Source organism: Bos javanicus, chromosome 10, assembly GCF_032452875.1.
Source record: "Bos javanicus breed banteng chromosome 10, ARS-OSU_banteng_1.0, whole genome shotgun sequence".
Lineage (NCBI taxonomy): Eukaryota > Metazoa > Chordata > Mammalia > Artiodactyla > Bovidae > Bos > Bos javanicus.
In genome coordinates, this window is record NC_083877.1 from 57,107,562 (window position 1) to 57,125,969 (window position 18,408).

General features: G+C 46.7%; 1 long non-coding RNA gene across 2 annotated transcripts; it reads left to right on the forward strand.

Annotated features, from left to right (window-relative positions):
* The first annotated feature begins 7,396 nt into the window (after positions 1–7,396).
* On the forward strand, positions 7,397–13,382 carry LOC133254633 (uncharacterized). 2 transcript variants are annotated; one of them, XR_009738729.1, is made up of 4 exons: positions 7,397–7,700; positions 8,708–9,028; positions 9,243–9,331; positions 12,617–13,382. It is a non-coding gene; the product is annotated as an uncharacterized LOC133254633 (long non-coding RNA). The 2 variants fall into 2 exon arrangements; XR_009738728.1 differs by lacking the exon at positions 7,397–7,700 and having other exon boundaries at positions 8,435–9,028.
* Positions 13,383–18,408: the final 5,026 nt, after the last annotated feature.

Here is an 18,408-nt window from a genome sequence, read left to right on the forward strand (position 1 = left end):
TGTAAAGAAGAAATAAAGCAATTTATCATTTAAGAGTAAATATTTCAAAATGTAAATATTCAGACATCACTGAAGAACTAATAAAGTAATTGGAAGCTTGCAGCTTACCAATAATGAATGTTTGGTTTAATAAATATAAGAAAATATTATAAAAATCTTAAGCCAAATACATTTTATATAAGAAACAGAGATAAAACAGGGCATATGAAAGAAAGAACATACAATAAAATCTAGCATTAGGAGAAGTAACAAGAAACCAAAATGTACCTGTATGCAACAAGACAAGGAAATAACCAACAGACCATGATAAGTATAGACTGCCAAATTAAATTAAGATATATTATATTCTTTTGATTGATTAATAATGTCAATATACCCCTGCCAAGACTACCAGATTTTAGAATTTGCTTTCAAAGTCTGTGAAGGTAATATCACTTAGAAATACATTCAGCTGCCAGTAACATCTCTGAAATAACCTTGACTTAAATATGATAAAGGCCTCTCTCAAAAGGAAAACCTAAAGTTAGAATGATCATCAGGAACCAGGCTTCTATATTTCTGCCATGCCACCTTTAACATATAACTTTTATCCTTAAACTTGCCTCATTATTGCAAGATGATCACTGCAGATCCAACCATCAAGTCTATGATCCAGGCATCAGGAAAAAGAGAGGGGCAAGGACCAAGGTCACAGTCACAGATTCCAGCTGATTTCCTGGAAGTCTCACAATGTGATACATGCTTACCACTCATGGACCACTCTCCTTGACTGCAAGAGAGAGGGGGAGATTCAGCTGCACATTTGGGCACATTGCTACACCCAACAATCTAGGAGTTTTACTGCTGAGGAAAAAAGGGGGAAATTCTGGGGGGAAAATAAAGAGATATCTAAAGATATGAAATTTAGGAAGTTTTGCCTGTGAAAAGCTAAGTTAAAAAAGGTGGTTCAAATTTTAAGACACTTTCAAGAAGACAGATAGTAAAGATCCACTGTATGTTTCAAAGCTTTTTGAATTGCTTTGTGTTTCATTTTAATATGACCAGTTCACACTGCCCTAAAGACAAGCTTCCTGTCGTGGGGCAATGGTTGTCTCCCCAAAACATACGAATCAAATTCAGTCGAGAGCAAAAAGATTCAAAGGCAAAGGTAAGGGGTACTTATTGTAATAGAAGGGGAAATTAACCAAAAGTAATAGTAAACATAAAAAAAATTATACATTCTCCTCAGATAAAATATTATACTGTGATTTCTCTCTGGTTAAGTCAGAAAAATGGAGATTTGGAAAATCATTTAATGAATTAGGGCTTTATGTACACCAAGAGTATGAGTACTAGTTTTGGTTCGCTTTTCTGTTTTGTCATTTTTATACTGGCTTTCCTAACCCCCATCTTCTCATGCTGCCACAGGTTATCCAGGGGATGTTCCCAACCCAAGAATGGAACCTACATTTCCTGCATTGGCAGGCAGATTCTTTATTACTGAGCCACCAGGGAAGCCCAACAAAACATCTAGTGGAAGGGACAATAAAAAGTATTTCCCCTTCTATTTAATGGATTATCACAGAGCAGAAAGAGAAAGTGAGGTTGGGTGGGCAGCGGTAGGAAAGACCTCTAGAGAGAGGAGAAAGAGCAGCAAAAGGAAGAGAAAAAAGCTCTCCAATTTCAGACTCTGCTGTCTATCTACCTATACCTCCTGACTACTGTCTTTTCCTTGAGAAGTCATCCCAGCCAATGCCTTGCCCCTTTCCCAATGAGCTTTCTATCTGGGATTTTCCACTGCTAACCAAAAATAAAAAGGAAAATCTGAGTTATACCAAAAATCCAAATGATGTGATTTTACTAGGATATTTACTCTATCTAGACTAAATATGGGAGAAGGCAATGGCACCCCACTCCAGTACTCTTGCCTGGAAAATCCCATGGACGGAGGAGCCTTGTAGGCTGCAGTCCATGGGGTCGCTAGGAGTCGGACACGACTGAGCGACTTCACTTTCACTTTTTACTTTCATGCATTGGAGAAGGAAATGGCAACCCACTCCAGTGTTCTTGCCTGGAGAATCCCAGGGACGGGGGAGCCTGGTGGGCTGCCGTCTATGGGGTTGCACAGAGTCAGACACGACTGACGCAACTTAGCAGACTAAATATCTATTTTATCAATATAAATGCCTATATTACATTCAGCAGTATTTATTTTGTTCTAGGGAATAAGAATAATTCAGGGTTTATATTGTCTCTGTAACCAGCAATGTCCAACAGGTCAATTTGGTTTTTCTTCACATTCTTTGAGAAATACTCTTAGAATAAGATGGCTTTTCTTTTTATTTTATTTTTTTTTCTTTTATGTTGATAGTTTACCATGAAGAAATTAAGAAAAGAGAATAGTTTCTAATGTTTATCCATGTATTGACTGTTCGTAGTGCTCTTTACTCCTTCCTGTATTTCCCAGTTTTGTTTTGATATTATCATCATTCATAAAGGACTTTATCATTTTTTATAGCTCGGGCATGCTTCCTTAGCTTTCATTTCTCTGAAGGTGTTTTCACCCCCATTTCAAAAGATACTTTCAATGGATATCTATTACAGAATTGACAGCTTTAATTTTTCAGCACTTTATTATTTTTTTTTTATTTGATAAATTTAACGCCTTTTATTGCCATACCTCATTTTACTGTGCTTTACTTTAGTGAGCTTTATAGATACATGTTTTTGTTTTGTTTTTTTTCCTTGTTAATTTTCTGTTTAGTTGATCTATCCATAAGTGTGAGTGGGGTATTAAAGTCTCCCACTATTATTGTGTTATTGTTAATTTCTCCTTTCATACTTGTTAGGATTTGTCTTACATACTGTGGTGCTCCCATGTTGGGTGGATATATATTTATAATTGTTATATCTTCTTCTTGGATTGATCCTTTGATCATTATGTGGTGACCTTCTTTGTCTCTTTTCACAGCCTTTGTTTTAAAGTCTAATTTATCTGATACGAGTATTGTGACTCCTGCTTTCTTTTGGTCCCAATTTGCATGGAAAATCTTTTTCCAGCCCTTCACTTTCAGTCTGTATGTGTCCCCTGTTTTAAGGTGGGTCTCTTGTAGACAACATATGTAGGGGTCTTGTTTTTGTATCCATTCAGCCAGTCTTTGTCTTTTGGTTGGGGAGGCCCCAACCTTAACGGAGGCCCCGTTAAGTGGCGGGGAGGCGATAAGTCGCAGCATTGGCGCTCGCCAAACACCTCATCACCTGAGCTGCTCGGACCTGGGAAGAGCACAAAACGCAGCCCCAACTGAGTCTGCGCCTCTGAGGACTACCCGAGTGCCTGAACCTGAGCGGCTTGGACCTGGGAGGTGCATGCAACCCAGGACCAGCCTCGGATTGTTCCCGGCGGAACAACCTAGAGCCTGAGCAGTGTGGGCAGGGAGGCTACACGCGCCGTGAGCGGGGGCAGACCCAGTGTGGCTGAGGCACTGCGAGCGCACGCCAGTGTCATTTGTTTGCAGCATCCCTCCCTCCCTCCCCATAGCGCGACTGAACAAAGAGAAGAAATACAGCTCCACCCACCAGAACACCGACACAAGCTTCCCTAACCAGGAAACCTTGACAAGCCACCTCTACATACCCACACACAGCGAGGAAACGCCACAATAAAGAGAACTCCACAAACTGCCAGAATACAGAAAGGACTCCCAAACTCAGCAATTTAAACAAGATGAAGAGACAGAGGAATACCCAGCAGATAAAGGAACAGGATAAATGCCCACCAAACCAAACAAAAGAGGAAGAGATAGGGAATCTACCTGATAAAGAATTCCAAATAATGATAGTGAAATTGATCCAAAATCTTGAAATTAAAATGGAATCACAGATAAATAGCCTGGAGACAAGGATTGAGAAGATGCAAGAAAGGTTTAACAAGGACCTAGAAGAAATAAAAAAGAGTCAATATATAATGAATAATGCAATAAATGAAATTAAAAACACTCTGGAGGCAACAAATAGTAGAATAACAGAGGCAGAAGATAGGATTAGTGAATTAGAAGATAGAATGGTAGAAATAAATGAATCAGAGAGGATAAAAGAAAAACGAATTAAAAGAAATGAGGACAATCTCAGAGACCTCCAGGACAATATTAAACGCTACAACATTCGAATCATAGGGGTTCTAGAAGAAGAAGACAAAAAGAAAGACCATGAGAAAATACTTGAGGAGATAATAAGTGAAAACTTCCCTAAAATGGGGAAGGAAATAATCACCCAAGTCCAAGAAACCCAGAGAGTCCCAAACAGGATAAACCCAAGGAGAAACACCCCAAGACACATATTAATCAAATTAACAAAGATCAAACACAAAGAACAAATGGCTTTTCTTTTTAATGTTTTAAATTTAAATTGTGTCTGAAACTTTCTTTCTTTAGCTCTTTACTCTAATATTTGGCACCTGCAGATTTTAGTCCCAGAGTTAGATCAGCCTGGAGAGTTTCTAATTTCTTGAACTCTCAGTTCTGGCCTGATTCCTACCCCCTGGGAAATATAATGCTACTTCTAGAATCTATCTAATCCACACAAGGACTATTGTGTAAGGACATTTCAGTGATCAGAGTTTATGACTCAGAACTTTAAAAAGTCTAAATTCTAGTATCTGTTCTTAAATTGTGTCCTGGTCAGAGTTTAAGCCTCCCAGTTTTCCCCCACTTCACGTTACAGAAACTAGATCCAAGAATTGATGAGACAAACTACATTTGCAAAGATAATGTTAGATTATGATAAGAAAATAGTTTACAGAAGACAAGAATAAACATAAGGGGAGAGAAAGGTTAATGAATATTTGGGAGTCATTTAGGAATTAACCCAATATTGAGTATCTATTGATGCTTTTGAACTGTGGTATTGGAGAAGACTCTTGAGAGTCCCTTGGACTGCAAGGAGATCCAACCAGTCCATTCTGAAGGAGATCAGCCCTGGGATTTCTTTGGAAGGAATGATGCTAAAGCTGAAACTCCAGTACTTTGGCCACCTCATGCAAAGACTTGACTCATTGGAAAAGACTCTGATGCTGGGAGGGATTGGGGGCAGGAAGAGAAGGGGACGACAGAGGATGAGATGGCTGGATGGCATCACTGACTCGATGGATGTGAGTCTGAGTGAACTCCGGGAGTTAGTGATGGACAGGGAGGCCTGGCATGCTGCGATTCATGGGGTCGCAAAGAGTCAGACACGACTGAGCAACTGAACTGAACTGAACTATATGCCAAGTAATTTCACATATATTCTCCCATTTAATCATTAAAGTAACCTTGTGGCATAGGCACTATGTGACTTATTAAAAGGGAAAACTGAGGCTCAGAGTGGTTAAATGCCTTGCCCAAGGGTCCCATCACTAGTGAGCGTTACAAGACTCCTAGTACAGAATTCTTTCCCCTGCCCCACTCTGTTGAAAAGGCTAGTAAATTCTACAGTTGGCAATTTGTCATCCACTACCTATGATTCACTTTTTAATATAAATCTTACTAAAATAAATTCATTTTTATTCTAGTAAAAACTCAAAATATTACCTTGTCTAGAAAAGTAAAATTGCAAGGTTGTCCCTATTAGAATAGTCTAAGCAAGAACTGGGAAAGGTGGAATTTGTAGAGAGTTGATACCATTCCCTGGATTCTTTACAAACAAGAATAAACCCCTATCTAATGCAGACTACTCAATGCTGCCTCCTTTTAGTCTAAGTGGGGCCCTTTTACCGAGGAAGCTGCTAATATGGCATCAGGCTATTAATGGGAAAAGCATTTACTTTAGATTAAGAATAGTGTAAAGTAGAGCCGGGCCCTCTATGACTGGCTATTAGGGATGTTAATTAAATATTTATAATGTCTAAATTAGCATAGTGAAAGCTCAATTCATCAATTTGTTCTGGTCTGTTTGTAAGGGGGAAAAAATAACTCCAAATGCCCCTGAAGAAAGATGCTATGTGAGTCAATAGGAGGATGACTGAACAATTTATTATGACTGTGGTAAACTTTTTATTTTGATTTTATTTAAAGATACTTGTTGCAGCACCTTATCTTAAAGACCATTTACCACAGTCAATATACTGGAGGGCCATGTATTATTCATTGTTATCCAATGAAAAATTTGCTAAGGTGCTTCCATGCTGAATGTCTGATTGATTCATTGATTTCTTGATAGTTACTTCCAAAAAGTAAAGGCTAAGTTTGATATTGAGAAGTGGGGCTGGAAGCCAGAAGCCCCAATTCCTTCCTTTATTACCAACTAGCCTGCTGAAAGACCTAGTTTTCCAAGCCTTTAAATGATATCTTGCTAATAGAATAGTTTTCAGGCTTCACGGTTAATAATTGAGAGGAATAGTTGGATCTTCCATTGAAAACTGCTAAGTATGTGGCTGCTTCTCCTTCTGTCCGTGTAGGGAAGCCAGGAATATTAACACCTAAATGCCCATAGCCTGTGAATGCCTAATTAATGTATTTTATGAATTCCATTCAATTAAAATTATTTTTAATCTCATTTTATTATGAGAAAGTCCCCAAAGGGAAAGACCAACTGTCCAATCTATTTTCAACTGAAGATGAGGCTGGCTGCAGTGGAAACTTCATCACCAACATTTAAATGAAGTTTTGTGTGGCTGGCTTAAGCTCATCACCACTCGCACACGTTTGGGTAAATACAGTTAAATATGGGTGGAAAGTTTGGAACTTTTTTTAAACAAATCCATTCTCCCCATACTGGCCCAGTAGTTAGTTCCCTGATCATATCTGATGAATGCACTTCTCCCCCAAAACTAAAAATTAGAAAATTAAACTATTAAGACCTCATAGTTTGTTTTGGTTATAATGAACTGTTTTCCTTCTGTCTTGTAGGTTTTCTTCTCCAATTAAGAAGTGACCCGAAATACAATGTGACCCCTCTTTATATGGGTGCATCTGATCGCCCTCTTTCTTTCCTCCATCAGACAAGCTGGCTTTCCCTAGAGGGTGGGCTGGCGTGAAAGGGTTAAAGGTTCTCTGGTCAAAATGACCCAACAGAAGGAGCCCGGCCCAGAGCTGAAATCTAAGTGCTAATGACCGCTGCCCTTCACCCCGCTGCTGTCCACCGGCCGGACCTGAGGCCGGGTAGGGGCTGGGTCTAGGAGTGGGCACAATGTTCTGCATTTAACATTTGAACTTCTCCTATCCGAGGCAGCAGGCCGTTTTGTCCTGAGGTCGCTGACCCTGGCTCCCCCATCAGCTGCCCTGAAACCTTAATTGAATGACAGATGGTCATCTTCGGGGGCGCCAGAAGCTGCGGGCTGCCAGCCGCGCAGGGGCTGCGGCCCCAGGCCCCAGCGGTCCTGCCCCGGCCCTGCCAACAAGGGGCGGGCAGCAGAGGCAGCAGGAGGCCCGCGGGAGCGGCGGGCTTGGTGGGTCTCGGCCAAAGGCGTGGCCCCGCGCCCCCTGAGGAAACAAGCGCCTAAGTGGTCGCACGGGCAAATAGCCGGTTCCTAGCGCCCTAACCAGCCTCCCAGGCCGAGCGACCCAAACAGTGCAGGCCCTATCTAGGCCTCGGGCCCCGGAAGGCAGCCGAGAAGGGACAAAACGTCTCGCCTCAGTGTCGAAGGCCCGTATTCCAACAACCGCGGGCCCCAAGCGTCGAGGTCTGGAGTCCGTGCGGCCTAAGGCAAACAGGCCAGCGTCCAAGCCCAAGATGCCCATCCCCAGGTGGGTCCATCCTCCTGAGCCGGCGAAAAGGCCCGGAAAAGACCGATCCCATACCGCACGCGGCCTGCCCTGAGTCACCAAGAGCGCCTTCGGGCGAGCGCCATTCTCGGCCGGAGGCCACGCGAGCCACGCTGATGTCCGAGCGCTGGTGCCCCAAAACTACCCCATTGCAAGGAGCTGTCAGGGCTCTAGGGTAATAGATGGGAGCCCCAAAAGGCGCCTGGAGGCACCAGAGTCCAGCAGCGCTGCCTCAGCCGCTCGTCCGCGCCCTAGTGTCCTATTTCTTTAAAATAAAAGCTGCGAGCCCTACAATTACTGGGATTACAGTGAGCAGGTATTGATCTGCAGCCGGCATTGTAGGATCAAGCAGGCGGGCGGAGGCAGACATCGCTGCTCCCACCCCCTTGCCGCCGCCTAGGCCTGCAAAACGCTAAAAAACCATTTCTAAATGTTTGATTTCAAACGCACCATCAACACCTGCTGCAAAAGTACTACCACCACCACCCCCCTCCCCGCCTGCACCTCACCTCTTCCCCTCTGCCCGTGGGCCTCCCAGGCCCGAGCCAACTACATCGCCACCTTAAGCCCCCTCCCCCTTTTTTTCCCCTTTCTTTCTTTATTTTTAATTACTGAGGGAAAATATACACATAAGCAAAAAAAAAAAAAAAAGCCTCCCCGGCAGGCGCGAGCGGGGGTGTTGAGGAGGCCGGCGAAGGCGGTAATGCAACCCTAATGCACAGATAGCTGACATCAACTTCCGTCAGGCAGCTCCTGGAGATCGAACCTTTCGATTGTAACTGGGACAATTTGCATAGTGATTCCCTTTCAGAGCTTTCCCGGGTCCATAACAAGCCCAGGCAGCTATTCAAATGCAAGTTGCAACCCCAAATGCAAGGCTAGCCGGACCAAAAAGAGCCCTCCGGCGCTCTGGAGAAGCGAGACCCGTGCTTTGGATCTCATCCTTCTCTTCTTTTTTCTCTCTTTCTCTTCTCGGGTTCCTGATTTAGCTGGGAGCTGTTTATTTATGGCTGCAAATGTGTGCGTGCGAGAGAGAGAGAGAATTGATCTTTGCCTGGACTTAAAGATGGAGCCGAAGGCGCTGGAGGGAATTTGGGTTTGCGCGCCTAGCTCAGACCCGGGCGCTGAAGGGGGCCGTTTGGCACGAAGCCCGAGGTCGCTCTTTTCTGCACCCCTCACCTCGCGACCTTTCAGGAATCTGAGGGGTCCTGAAGCGGCCTGGCTGACCCACCTCCCCGGGGCCGAGCTTCGAGAAAGGCTTCATGGAGGGAGCCATCCCGTCCCTGTCTTTAAAATGAGCGCAATAAAAGGTATCACCTGCGACTTGTGCGGATCACTTTTTCTTACTGTGCACTGGTGCGGGGGCGGGAGCGGAGGGTACTTACAGTTTCCGGGGTGGGGGGTGGGGGGCTTATAGGATCCCGGGGAGGGGGGAATTAGGAAGCTAGAAGTTAGGCTCCCCAGTTTCCCGGTTTCTTTCTCATTTGAAATTATGCAGATTGACTCTCGTTTCCTCCCTCCTAGGGGGCAAATCCTCAAACGTGAACCTGATCACTTGTCACAGAAGCAACTTGCCATGAAATCCGCTAATGCGCCGCGACTCGCCCACCCGGGTAAGCCTCTCTCACTGGCGCGTGCGGAGGTGGGGGTGGGGGACAGGCCGGGGCAGGGGCTCCAGGGGCCCGGCGTCGCTGGTCCACTGCTGAGCCTGTAGCCACACAGACAGGGTGGGAACCGAGGGCGGAGGGCAGAAGCCGCGTCACGGTCAGGGAGCCGAGCGAGGGCGCCCCCCTCCCACCCTGCCCACCCAGCTTCGGCGCTAACAGGTCCTCCTGGCAAATTTAAAGTAGCAAATGAGGGCGGGAAGGAGGCCTCCCAAATAGGGTGTAAATATCCAGGCGTGCCAAGCGTGGTGGAGGGTACGCGAGCGCGCGTCTGCGGTCTTTGAGCGGTTCTCCTGCGAAGCCGCATGCGGCGGCAGAACTGCACCTGCATCCGTGCGAGTCGTAGAAATGGAGATAGCCAGGGTCACTGACCTGGGGAAAACCCCGAGTTAGAACTTGTCTACACTTCCCTAGGCTGGTTCCCGCTTTCTAAATCTCCCAGGTGGCTTGTTGTCTCTGCAAATCCAACACAAACGTACTCAGGATTATCTCAGGCCACTGTCCTTGCAGCACTGACCATTATCTCGATGGAAGAACGAGCTCCTCTGGTCAGAGAGCATAAAGCGGCGGCTAAATTCGTGTCTTTCCCCACCCACCCACCGCCCCCTTTAATGGTGAGAAAATATAGGCTTCTCAAATCCACAGAAGCAACCAAACACACATTTCCCAATGTTCTTTGTTTATATCGGTTCGGGTGCTGGAAGCTGTCTGACAACGAGCTTTTTCGTTGAGCCTGTTTTATGCAGAGCACTTGGGATATTTTTCAGTCTTGTATCTTAAATATATATATATATTAAATGCTTTATGGATGGTTTTGCAATAGGTTTCTTAAGGAACAGATATGTTCCTAGGTGTTTGGGATTGAATGGTGAGAGAAGCTGCCTGGAACGTATAAATAAACCCAATGCAAATTAAAAACACATTGAACAGAAGAAATGATTATGAATGAAGATGAGGGCATTAACTAGTCTGGAAAAAAACGATTTTAATGTCTGAATTTTCCAGATTTCATGGCCACAAATAACAAATTGAAAGGAATTTAGTCTATCCTTTTACCTGTGTTTTCTTCATACACAATGGAAGAACACAGGCCCCCCTGGGTTTGTCTGTCGAGTGCACATTTATAAGCATTTCAATGGACAAATCAGATTTGGGATGTTTTCCTACTTTTTCTGTAAACCACAAACAGTTTAGTTCTGATGCAAAACAATTTAAAATTAATTCGGGGTGCAGAAAAAAAGAAAAAATGTAAAATCCTGACAGTTAAACTATTACCAGGTTCCCAGGGGTTAATTTGATATAAATAACCCACTTGCCTGTGAGCACAGAAGGTGGAAGTTAGAGGTCCTGGCAGCAAAAAGACTCCGGTGGTAAAAGAGCTTTGTGAGTCTGAGAGGGTCTGCAGAGGATCTGAGCCTAGCTTTGGGTTTGTTGCATCCCTCTTGCTCACTTAAAACAGTAACTCAAGATGTAAGTAAAAGTGTTTTCATTTTTTATTGATCCCACTAACATCTTTCATTATCCAGCATGTAGCCACAGCAAATTATTGCTCATTTGATACCGAGAATTCTATTGACCATCACTTTCGTTGGAGAGAGAATTCTAACTACTAGGCTCCTCTGTAGTCAGAGCTGAGGCTAAGAACATTCCTCGGCTAAAACCCAAGTAAATTGAGCCTTCTGCCTCCAGAAATTGATGGAGATGTGTTCATTACATGAAGCCACGTGAATGTGCATAGAGATCTGCTTTTTACTCTGCCTGCCTTGCCCCTACTCATGCGAAAGGTCGGTCCCTTTGGAACAGATCTGTCTACTTGGAGAGCTGGGCATTCGTTAACCTCTCCTAGAGCCCTTCTGGCAACTTCTTTCCAACTCTGACCAGGGTTAGGGCAAGGGAAATGATGCAACAAAAGCCTGCTCTTAAAAGGTCAATCCTGTGCTCAAAACCACCTCAATGGAGACACCTATGGAAATCATTACCCACTCCCTCCCCCAAAAAAATGACTCCTAAAATATCCAGATGAGTGACTTTATGGTCTGGATACAACTTTCTAAATTAAACTACCATCCCCTTCAACTCTCCTTGTCATCAAAGAGGTCTAAGTACTGGAAGAGGGAGCTCTGAGTTCAATGTCTGTTTTCTCTTTGGTTGGCAATGGGTGTCCAGCCCTGGACACTCCCGTGCTCCCCGCCAGTGCACGAAGAAGGCGAACCCTGCCGCTTGCGCCCCCAAGCCCCCAGTGAAGGCCTGACCTTTGACCCTAGGGCTAGCAGCTTCGGAGTACTCATGGCTAAAGAGGGAGGAAGGTAGAGAAAAGAGGCTGGAGAGAGGGTCCGGGAGAGGAAAGGAGAGACCAGACTTGTTTCCCGAGAAGCTAGTGGCTGAATTTGCCTTCACGCGGAAAGGAGTCCAGAGCTGCCCCAAGCAGGCGCCAGGCGAGTTCTCAACCCTCGGGCTGCCTTCCCCCTTCCCAAGGTGGCTTCCTCAGATAAGCCTGTCCGGACCCAGGCGCCCTTTCGGTCTCCCTTCGGGCGTCTCCGTGAAAAGTGCTCCGATTCGAGGGTGCGCTGAACTGGCACCCCGGCAGCGAAGAGAGAGACGTCAAGCCTGACAGCGAGCGGGGCCCGACCAACGCTAGCCCGCCGTCGGCGCCCAGCCGGGCTTGTCACATTTCCCAGTAGCATGTAATCCACGGCCGCTACACCGTAAACCCTCCACCCCAAGAGGAGGCCAGGACGGCCTTGGAGAAGCTATGCCCGTGGGGACTCGGTAGAGGAGATGGTTTGGTTAGGTTTCATTTCCACAACCACCAGGTTTTCCACTAGGTTCCAGAACAAATGGAGAGCAAATTAATGCGTTTAAGAAATGAGTCGGAGCTTGCAGTCCGCCAAACGGCTCCAACTCCAAATCCGAAGGCGGATTTGGGGCTCTTAGGGACCGTCTAGGTAGTTATTTTCCTAATGGTGCTAAATGAGCGGCGTGAAACTGTTCTCTCGGGCACCGCGCTCCATGAACCTTGTGCGTCTGGGAGCCACTCTTGTTCTAGAACAAGGTAGTAACGGGCTGGGAGCATGCTCTGAGCACGCGGGACTCTTGCCCAAGAGCAGCAGCCTAGAGATGAGAGTAGATTCTAAGTGGGTTTTTAGGGGTTTCGAGATAGGGGAGGGGAATTTAAGCTGGGATTCATACAGTGGATTTTTTTTTTCTTTGTTTTTCTTTTTGTTTTTAACGTAGATAGATAACCCCCGCAGTGGTGTAACCAGCGCGCGCGCCCAAAGCCGTCTTGTCCCTCGAATGCGCTCACCGCCGGCAACACTTGGAGAATCCAGCCCACAGTGGTTTCGAAAACCCCATTTTCCTGATTGCAGCTCAGACTGTGGAACCCCGAGAGCCTCCCCAAAGAGGGAGCGTGAATCGGGCCAAGTAGTGGGTCGGGGACACACACGCACGCACGCACGCATATGCACACAGAGGCAGAGCAGTGCTTCATAGGACCTAAGATCCAGGGTGGCTGGAAAGGGATCTGGGAGGCCACGTCTGAAGGAGCCAGCAAGGCCCTGGTGCTGCCTCTGCCAGAGTCGTGCAGCCACTGAAGCAGCCTGATCCTGATAGTTATTTTGGGGGGAAAAACACCTGGAACCCAGGTTTGAGCTAAAGAAAGTAAGGGCAAGTGACAGATGATCAAGCATTTCTTTGAAATGAGGAAGAACTGAGAACTACCCAGCTGGCCTGGCCTTAGGGCAAACTGGACCTTAGGAAACTACTCTCTTCGCACACACAGCAGCACACATCCTCCGATGGCAAGTTCACCCGTGCCCAGCAAGGGCCACTGCACCTCCTAACTGCTTTTTCAGCCTCCTCCAGGTTTTGCCAGGCAAATGAAACAAGAACTCAATAGTAAATTATTTTGTTCAGACTTCTGTCTTTTTATGAAAATAAAAGGCAACACTTTGTCATTTTTAATCATATAAGCAGACAATAAACCTAATCTTGATATTGATTTTTCCAGAATCAAGTGATTTTGTGCAGTGTCTGTTTTATTTCCTTTCTGAGGAAGAGCTGTTTGTTGGTAGATGGTGTGGCTCTAAGACTGCACTCCAGTGGGCAGGTGCTTATCTGAAACATGTAGTTGATTGTGGACTTTGAAGCGAGATAGCTAAAATGGGGTTCTGCCTGGGTGGCAGGAAGTTTGGTTTTTGTCTAGTTATTGAGATAATGGTTTCAACCTCTGGTGCACTAGGATAGATTTAAGACTCAGCTAGTGCTTTTAGAAGTTATGGCCTCAGAGTTTCACTGCAATTTTTTTCAAAATAAAATCAAATAAAAATAAAACCAACAACCCCAAAATCTTGATGTTATTGGTCCCAGACAGCACCGTGAGAAGCATTAGCAAGGAAAGCACACTCTCGAAGCAGCCCCAAGTTTAGGAAAGGGACATGACCCTGAGCTGGCCGACCTCGGACAAGGGCAAAAGCCCAGTAGAGAAGTGGCAAGGGATGCAAGTTCCTGCTAATGGGCTCAGAGGCATGGATGATTTCTCTGAATTCTGATGTTCTTTCTTTCCTTTGTCAAAAACAAAGTGATATTTGATGCTGATGCCAAATGGTGTTGGCACCTTTCATGTGAAAGTCTTGAGGTGCAGGGAAGTGGGCCTGGCCTCCACCTAGCTATAGAAGGAAGAGAAAGAGGGAGGGGATGAGGAGAGAAAGCTTCAAAGAAGAAAGGAATGAGTTGGAGAGAGGAAGGAAGAAAGGGAAAAAAATGAAAAGAGGTGGAGAAGAAAATGAAACGGGACGAAGAGGGTAAGATAGAAATAAAACGGGGAAAGAGAAGTAAAAAGGATGGTGAAGGAGAGGGAGAAAGGAAAAGAAGGAAAAACAGATTTCAAAAGACCTAATTAAAAAAAAAAAAAAAATTACCCCATCCCTTGGAGGGAATTGTTTGCTCTGTGGACTACGTGGGAATTTTCCCATAGTTCTGGGTAGTTTCTCCTCCCGCCTGAAATGCAGAACAAATTACAGTCGCCAGCATAAATTAAAATCCCCGAAACTCTCACTCCAATCCAAAAGGCTGGACTCAGGGAGCGCCGACCGCGGACCCATTGGCAACCCTACCATCCACCAACTCCCCCAGCCACCCCCCCTCCCCCGCCCCCTCAGTGAATGGCAGAGGTCACCACCACCCCACTCCACCCCCACCACCAATTTCCAAGGGCCTAGGACCCTGGCTAAGGGAAGGGGACTTGATGGTTCTGTGCCCTGCGGAAGGGGATGGAACCTCGGGCCTTCGAGTGACCCTAGGGCTCTGACCTTTGCCGCGGTCCTCTGGGGTCAGCAGTTAACCTATCGCTCCCCGCCCCTCTTCCCTTCCCGCCCCGGTCACTCAGCGGCCCCGGCTAGGGAGAGTGCGTCAATATTTGGGGCCAGCTTGGGGGAGGGAGCGGCGTCCAAGCAGGATTGCAGGAGGATGGAGCCCAAACCTGCGTGCTCATTCCACTCCCCACACCCGGAAGACCCAGCCTCAAAGATCCCTCGCTTGCCCGGCGCTCACTGCCAAGGCCCAGTTAACCCCGTGCCTGGTAAAGAACCCGCTAAGGCATGTAGGAAGAGAGTGGGCATCTTTCTCAGTTTTCCTGCCCTGTTTAGAGCAATTTATCTTCATTCTAAGTGTTACACACCCTTCAGACACCAGCCACCCACCCTTTTGCATTTGGGGAATTCAAAGAGCCTTGGGTGAGAGGGGGAGCAGTGTGGAGTTAGCCTTGTGTCCTCCTCAAGCCCGAAACCTTGGACTAGTCTCTGGGAGCAGCTGCCAAGAGAACCAGTGAAGAAATTGGGCCAAAGTCCATGCTACGGAGCCCAGCTGACCGCCTCACTGTCCCCTCCGGGACTATGAGAACCAGCTTAGCGCCTACCCCATCCCACTTCCAAAAGTGCCTGCGACCGGCGCCCCAGAGGGCTCTCCCGGCGGGGACGGAGGGGAAAGCGGGCGGCAAACCGGAGGCTGCCGAGGCTGGCGGAGCGCCCCCAGCCCCCAGCTCACCGCTGCTTGGGGTTTTCGCGGTCTCCCCAGCTGGAGCCGGGGCCGCCAGGAGCCGAGAGCGTTAGGTTCAAATGCATCAAGGCTCTGAAGTCATTTATCCGGTTTCATAAATAATTTTCTTATTACACTTAAGCCCGATTCCTGCCCCCTTCCCGTTTTTATTGCGGGGTTTCAGCGGCTAAAAAGTTTCTAAGTCGGGTGGGCCGTTGTTTTCCTTTTTCCATCATTAACATCATTAATATAAGCTATCAATAACCCTGTCGTTCGGAGCCGAGTTTCACGGTATTGATCCACGCGGCTATTCATCTCTGCCATGCAAGACACGGAATAATTTTCGCATTACAGTAGCCTGGATTTGCTTTTAATTCATATTTAAAGCTGCAACCGGCTCGGTGGAGCGCTCTGCGAAAGACTAGAGGCGCCTAATTAATAATAAGTTAGAAACGAAGGAAGGCACCGGCGAATAAATAATTAATACAGACATCTATGTCTCTTTGAATATTGCTCCTTTAAAAATTTAGACTTACCAGGACCATACTGTAAGTCTGCAATTTATATTGCAGGGATGATTTAAGAAAGCTATTTTTTTTTTTCCTTGAAATACAATACTAAATTATTTACAGTGTTTTTGCAAACCTAAGTTCCTTCATTAGCCAGCCCCTCGGGTTTGTTCCTTCCAGGTGGAAAACACCAATTAAAAAAAATAGTAATCAAAATAAGAATCACAATAAACTCCCAAGAACCACTGGCTATGATTAGTTTAAAGGTGGTAAGGGTGGGGGCAGATTGGCTGGAAGAGAGGTATATGGGGTTTTCAGAGGAGCAGAGAGCTGCCCTGTGGGGGGCTTGAGGGGGAGGGGTTGTTAGAGAAAACAAAAAAATCTGAAGTCAGTGGCAGTGACTTGGGACATTCACTGGTACTGGAAGGAACAAAGTTTTAGGTAAACTCAGAGTTTTCAAGGGGACTCAGGGAGTGTCCCAGGTCCTCCCCCCTACAACTCCCCCTGGGAGGAGGGGGAAATAGAATTTTTAAAGAAAAACTATTGAAAGCCAGTTCTGGATTCGAGGCTAGCTGGGGGCTACCAGTGGGCTAGGAAAGATAACAAAATTTAAGCGGGTCAAAGTGACTGAGAATCAGACAAAGGTTTGTGTGAGAGAGACTAGGATTTGTTTGCAATATTGTTAGCAATATTGATTTTTTTTTTTTGTTACTTGGATTAATGTATGTTAAACAGGGAAATACAGGCATTAGTCAAGTACATTATAATCATCTATTGTTGAGAGCAACCTTTCTCAGGTGAGTGCTGGAGATTCAGGACTGTAAAGCACTTCCAGGGGCTCAAGAACATCCAGGTCCAGTTAGGGGCATCTGGGAGCCCACAGGGGCTGGCAGTGCAGAAAGAAGGCACCCTCCACCCCAGCTTGCTCTTCCTCCCGCTCCTTTAGAATTACAGGCTTATTTAACCAATCTACTACCCAGGTATGTCAGGTTCAATCTCTAGCTGCGTAGGTGACTACAGAAATGTACAAGCTAAGTCACTTCAGTTGCGTCTGACTCTTTGCAACCTAATGAACTGCCAGGTTCCTCTGTCCATGGGATTTTCCAGGCAAGAGTATTAGAGTGGGTTATCTGGAGAGGTGGAGGCATTCTTGACACCAAAAATTTTTCACCGGCCCCAGGCATTTTCCCACACCCTCCTAGCCCGGCTTCCAGGTCTATTGGCCCTGGTGACCATCCCTACAACCCGCTTGGGACCTAAGGCTGGGAACTCCCACATCCCAGTCGGTGGTCTGAGGCCTGGCAGGGAGCACATTGGCGTGCCTACACAAGTACATCCACATGCATCCACACCAGTTAGACCTGAAAAAAAAGAGACGAACTGGGGAGAGAGACACCTGGAGACCCTCCCAGTCCTGGCTCAGCCTGGGTGCTGGCCCAGCCCTGGGAAGTGTGCCTCTGAGACAACAGACATCCCCCACATAACGGTCCCCAGTCATCCCCTCACCCCAACCCAACCTCAGGCCCACTCCCCACAGGCCCTGGCGCCTTGCCCCCCCCTCCCCCACAGTTGAGGGGGAGGGGTTCTAAGACCACACACTCTGCTTTTTTTTTTCTCATTCCCCTCTCCTGCACCCTGGGTCACTGCATTTATGGAGCAAGACCCTGCGACATGAAGTTCCCAGCAAGTGAAGGTGAAGGTCTTTTACAAGCTCCACTCATGTTAAAGGGCTTGCACAGGACCCCTTGGGCCTTGGATGGTTCAGAAGGGGGCAAAAGGGTTAGAGGGTAAGGATTGTAGGGGAAAAGACTTCTGGGCACCATTGCCCAGATGGTGCTGGGGCAGAAGCTTGCCCAGAGCCCAAGAGTCACGCAGCCAAGGCTGGTTCTCTTGTCAGCCGCAGGGACGAAGGAATGAGAAGGCCAAGACTTGCAAGATGAACAGGGCCGGATGGGCAAAGAAAGAAGGGAATGTGTAGAAACTGTGAAGGGGAAAGGAAAGATGAAGGTTGGGAGGGGAAAAGGCGGCCCAGCCTCAAGAAAACACATGGCCAGGCGCAACCCCGGGCGGGAGGCACAGGCAAGGAATGGGGAGCCCAGAACACCAACACCGGCGTTTCATTTTTAAATCTTCTAGGTGTCTGCAGGTCAAATAAAGACAAGGGCAGTAACGATTATTCTGTTAAATCTATGGTACTTGACTTCGCAAACACTAATTGATTAGACACCAAAATGATTTGTTTAAAGAGTTTTCCTTCCCAAGTGCAGCTGCTCTCCAGTGGGTCGGTGTGATACTGCAAGGCTGCGGAGGAGCTCACCAAATGGGCCATGCTCCTGGCTGCAGAGACTGCAATCAGCCCAGGGCTCTGGGGGCTAGTCCACACCCATCCACCTCAGATTCTGGGCTGGACTGCCACCCTTGACTTCCATCCTTCCTGTCCACCAGGTCTGAAGCTTGGTGTACCTGGAGATCATTGTGAGCCAA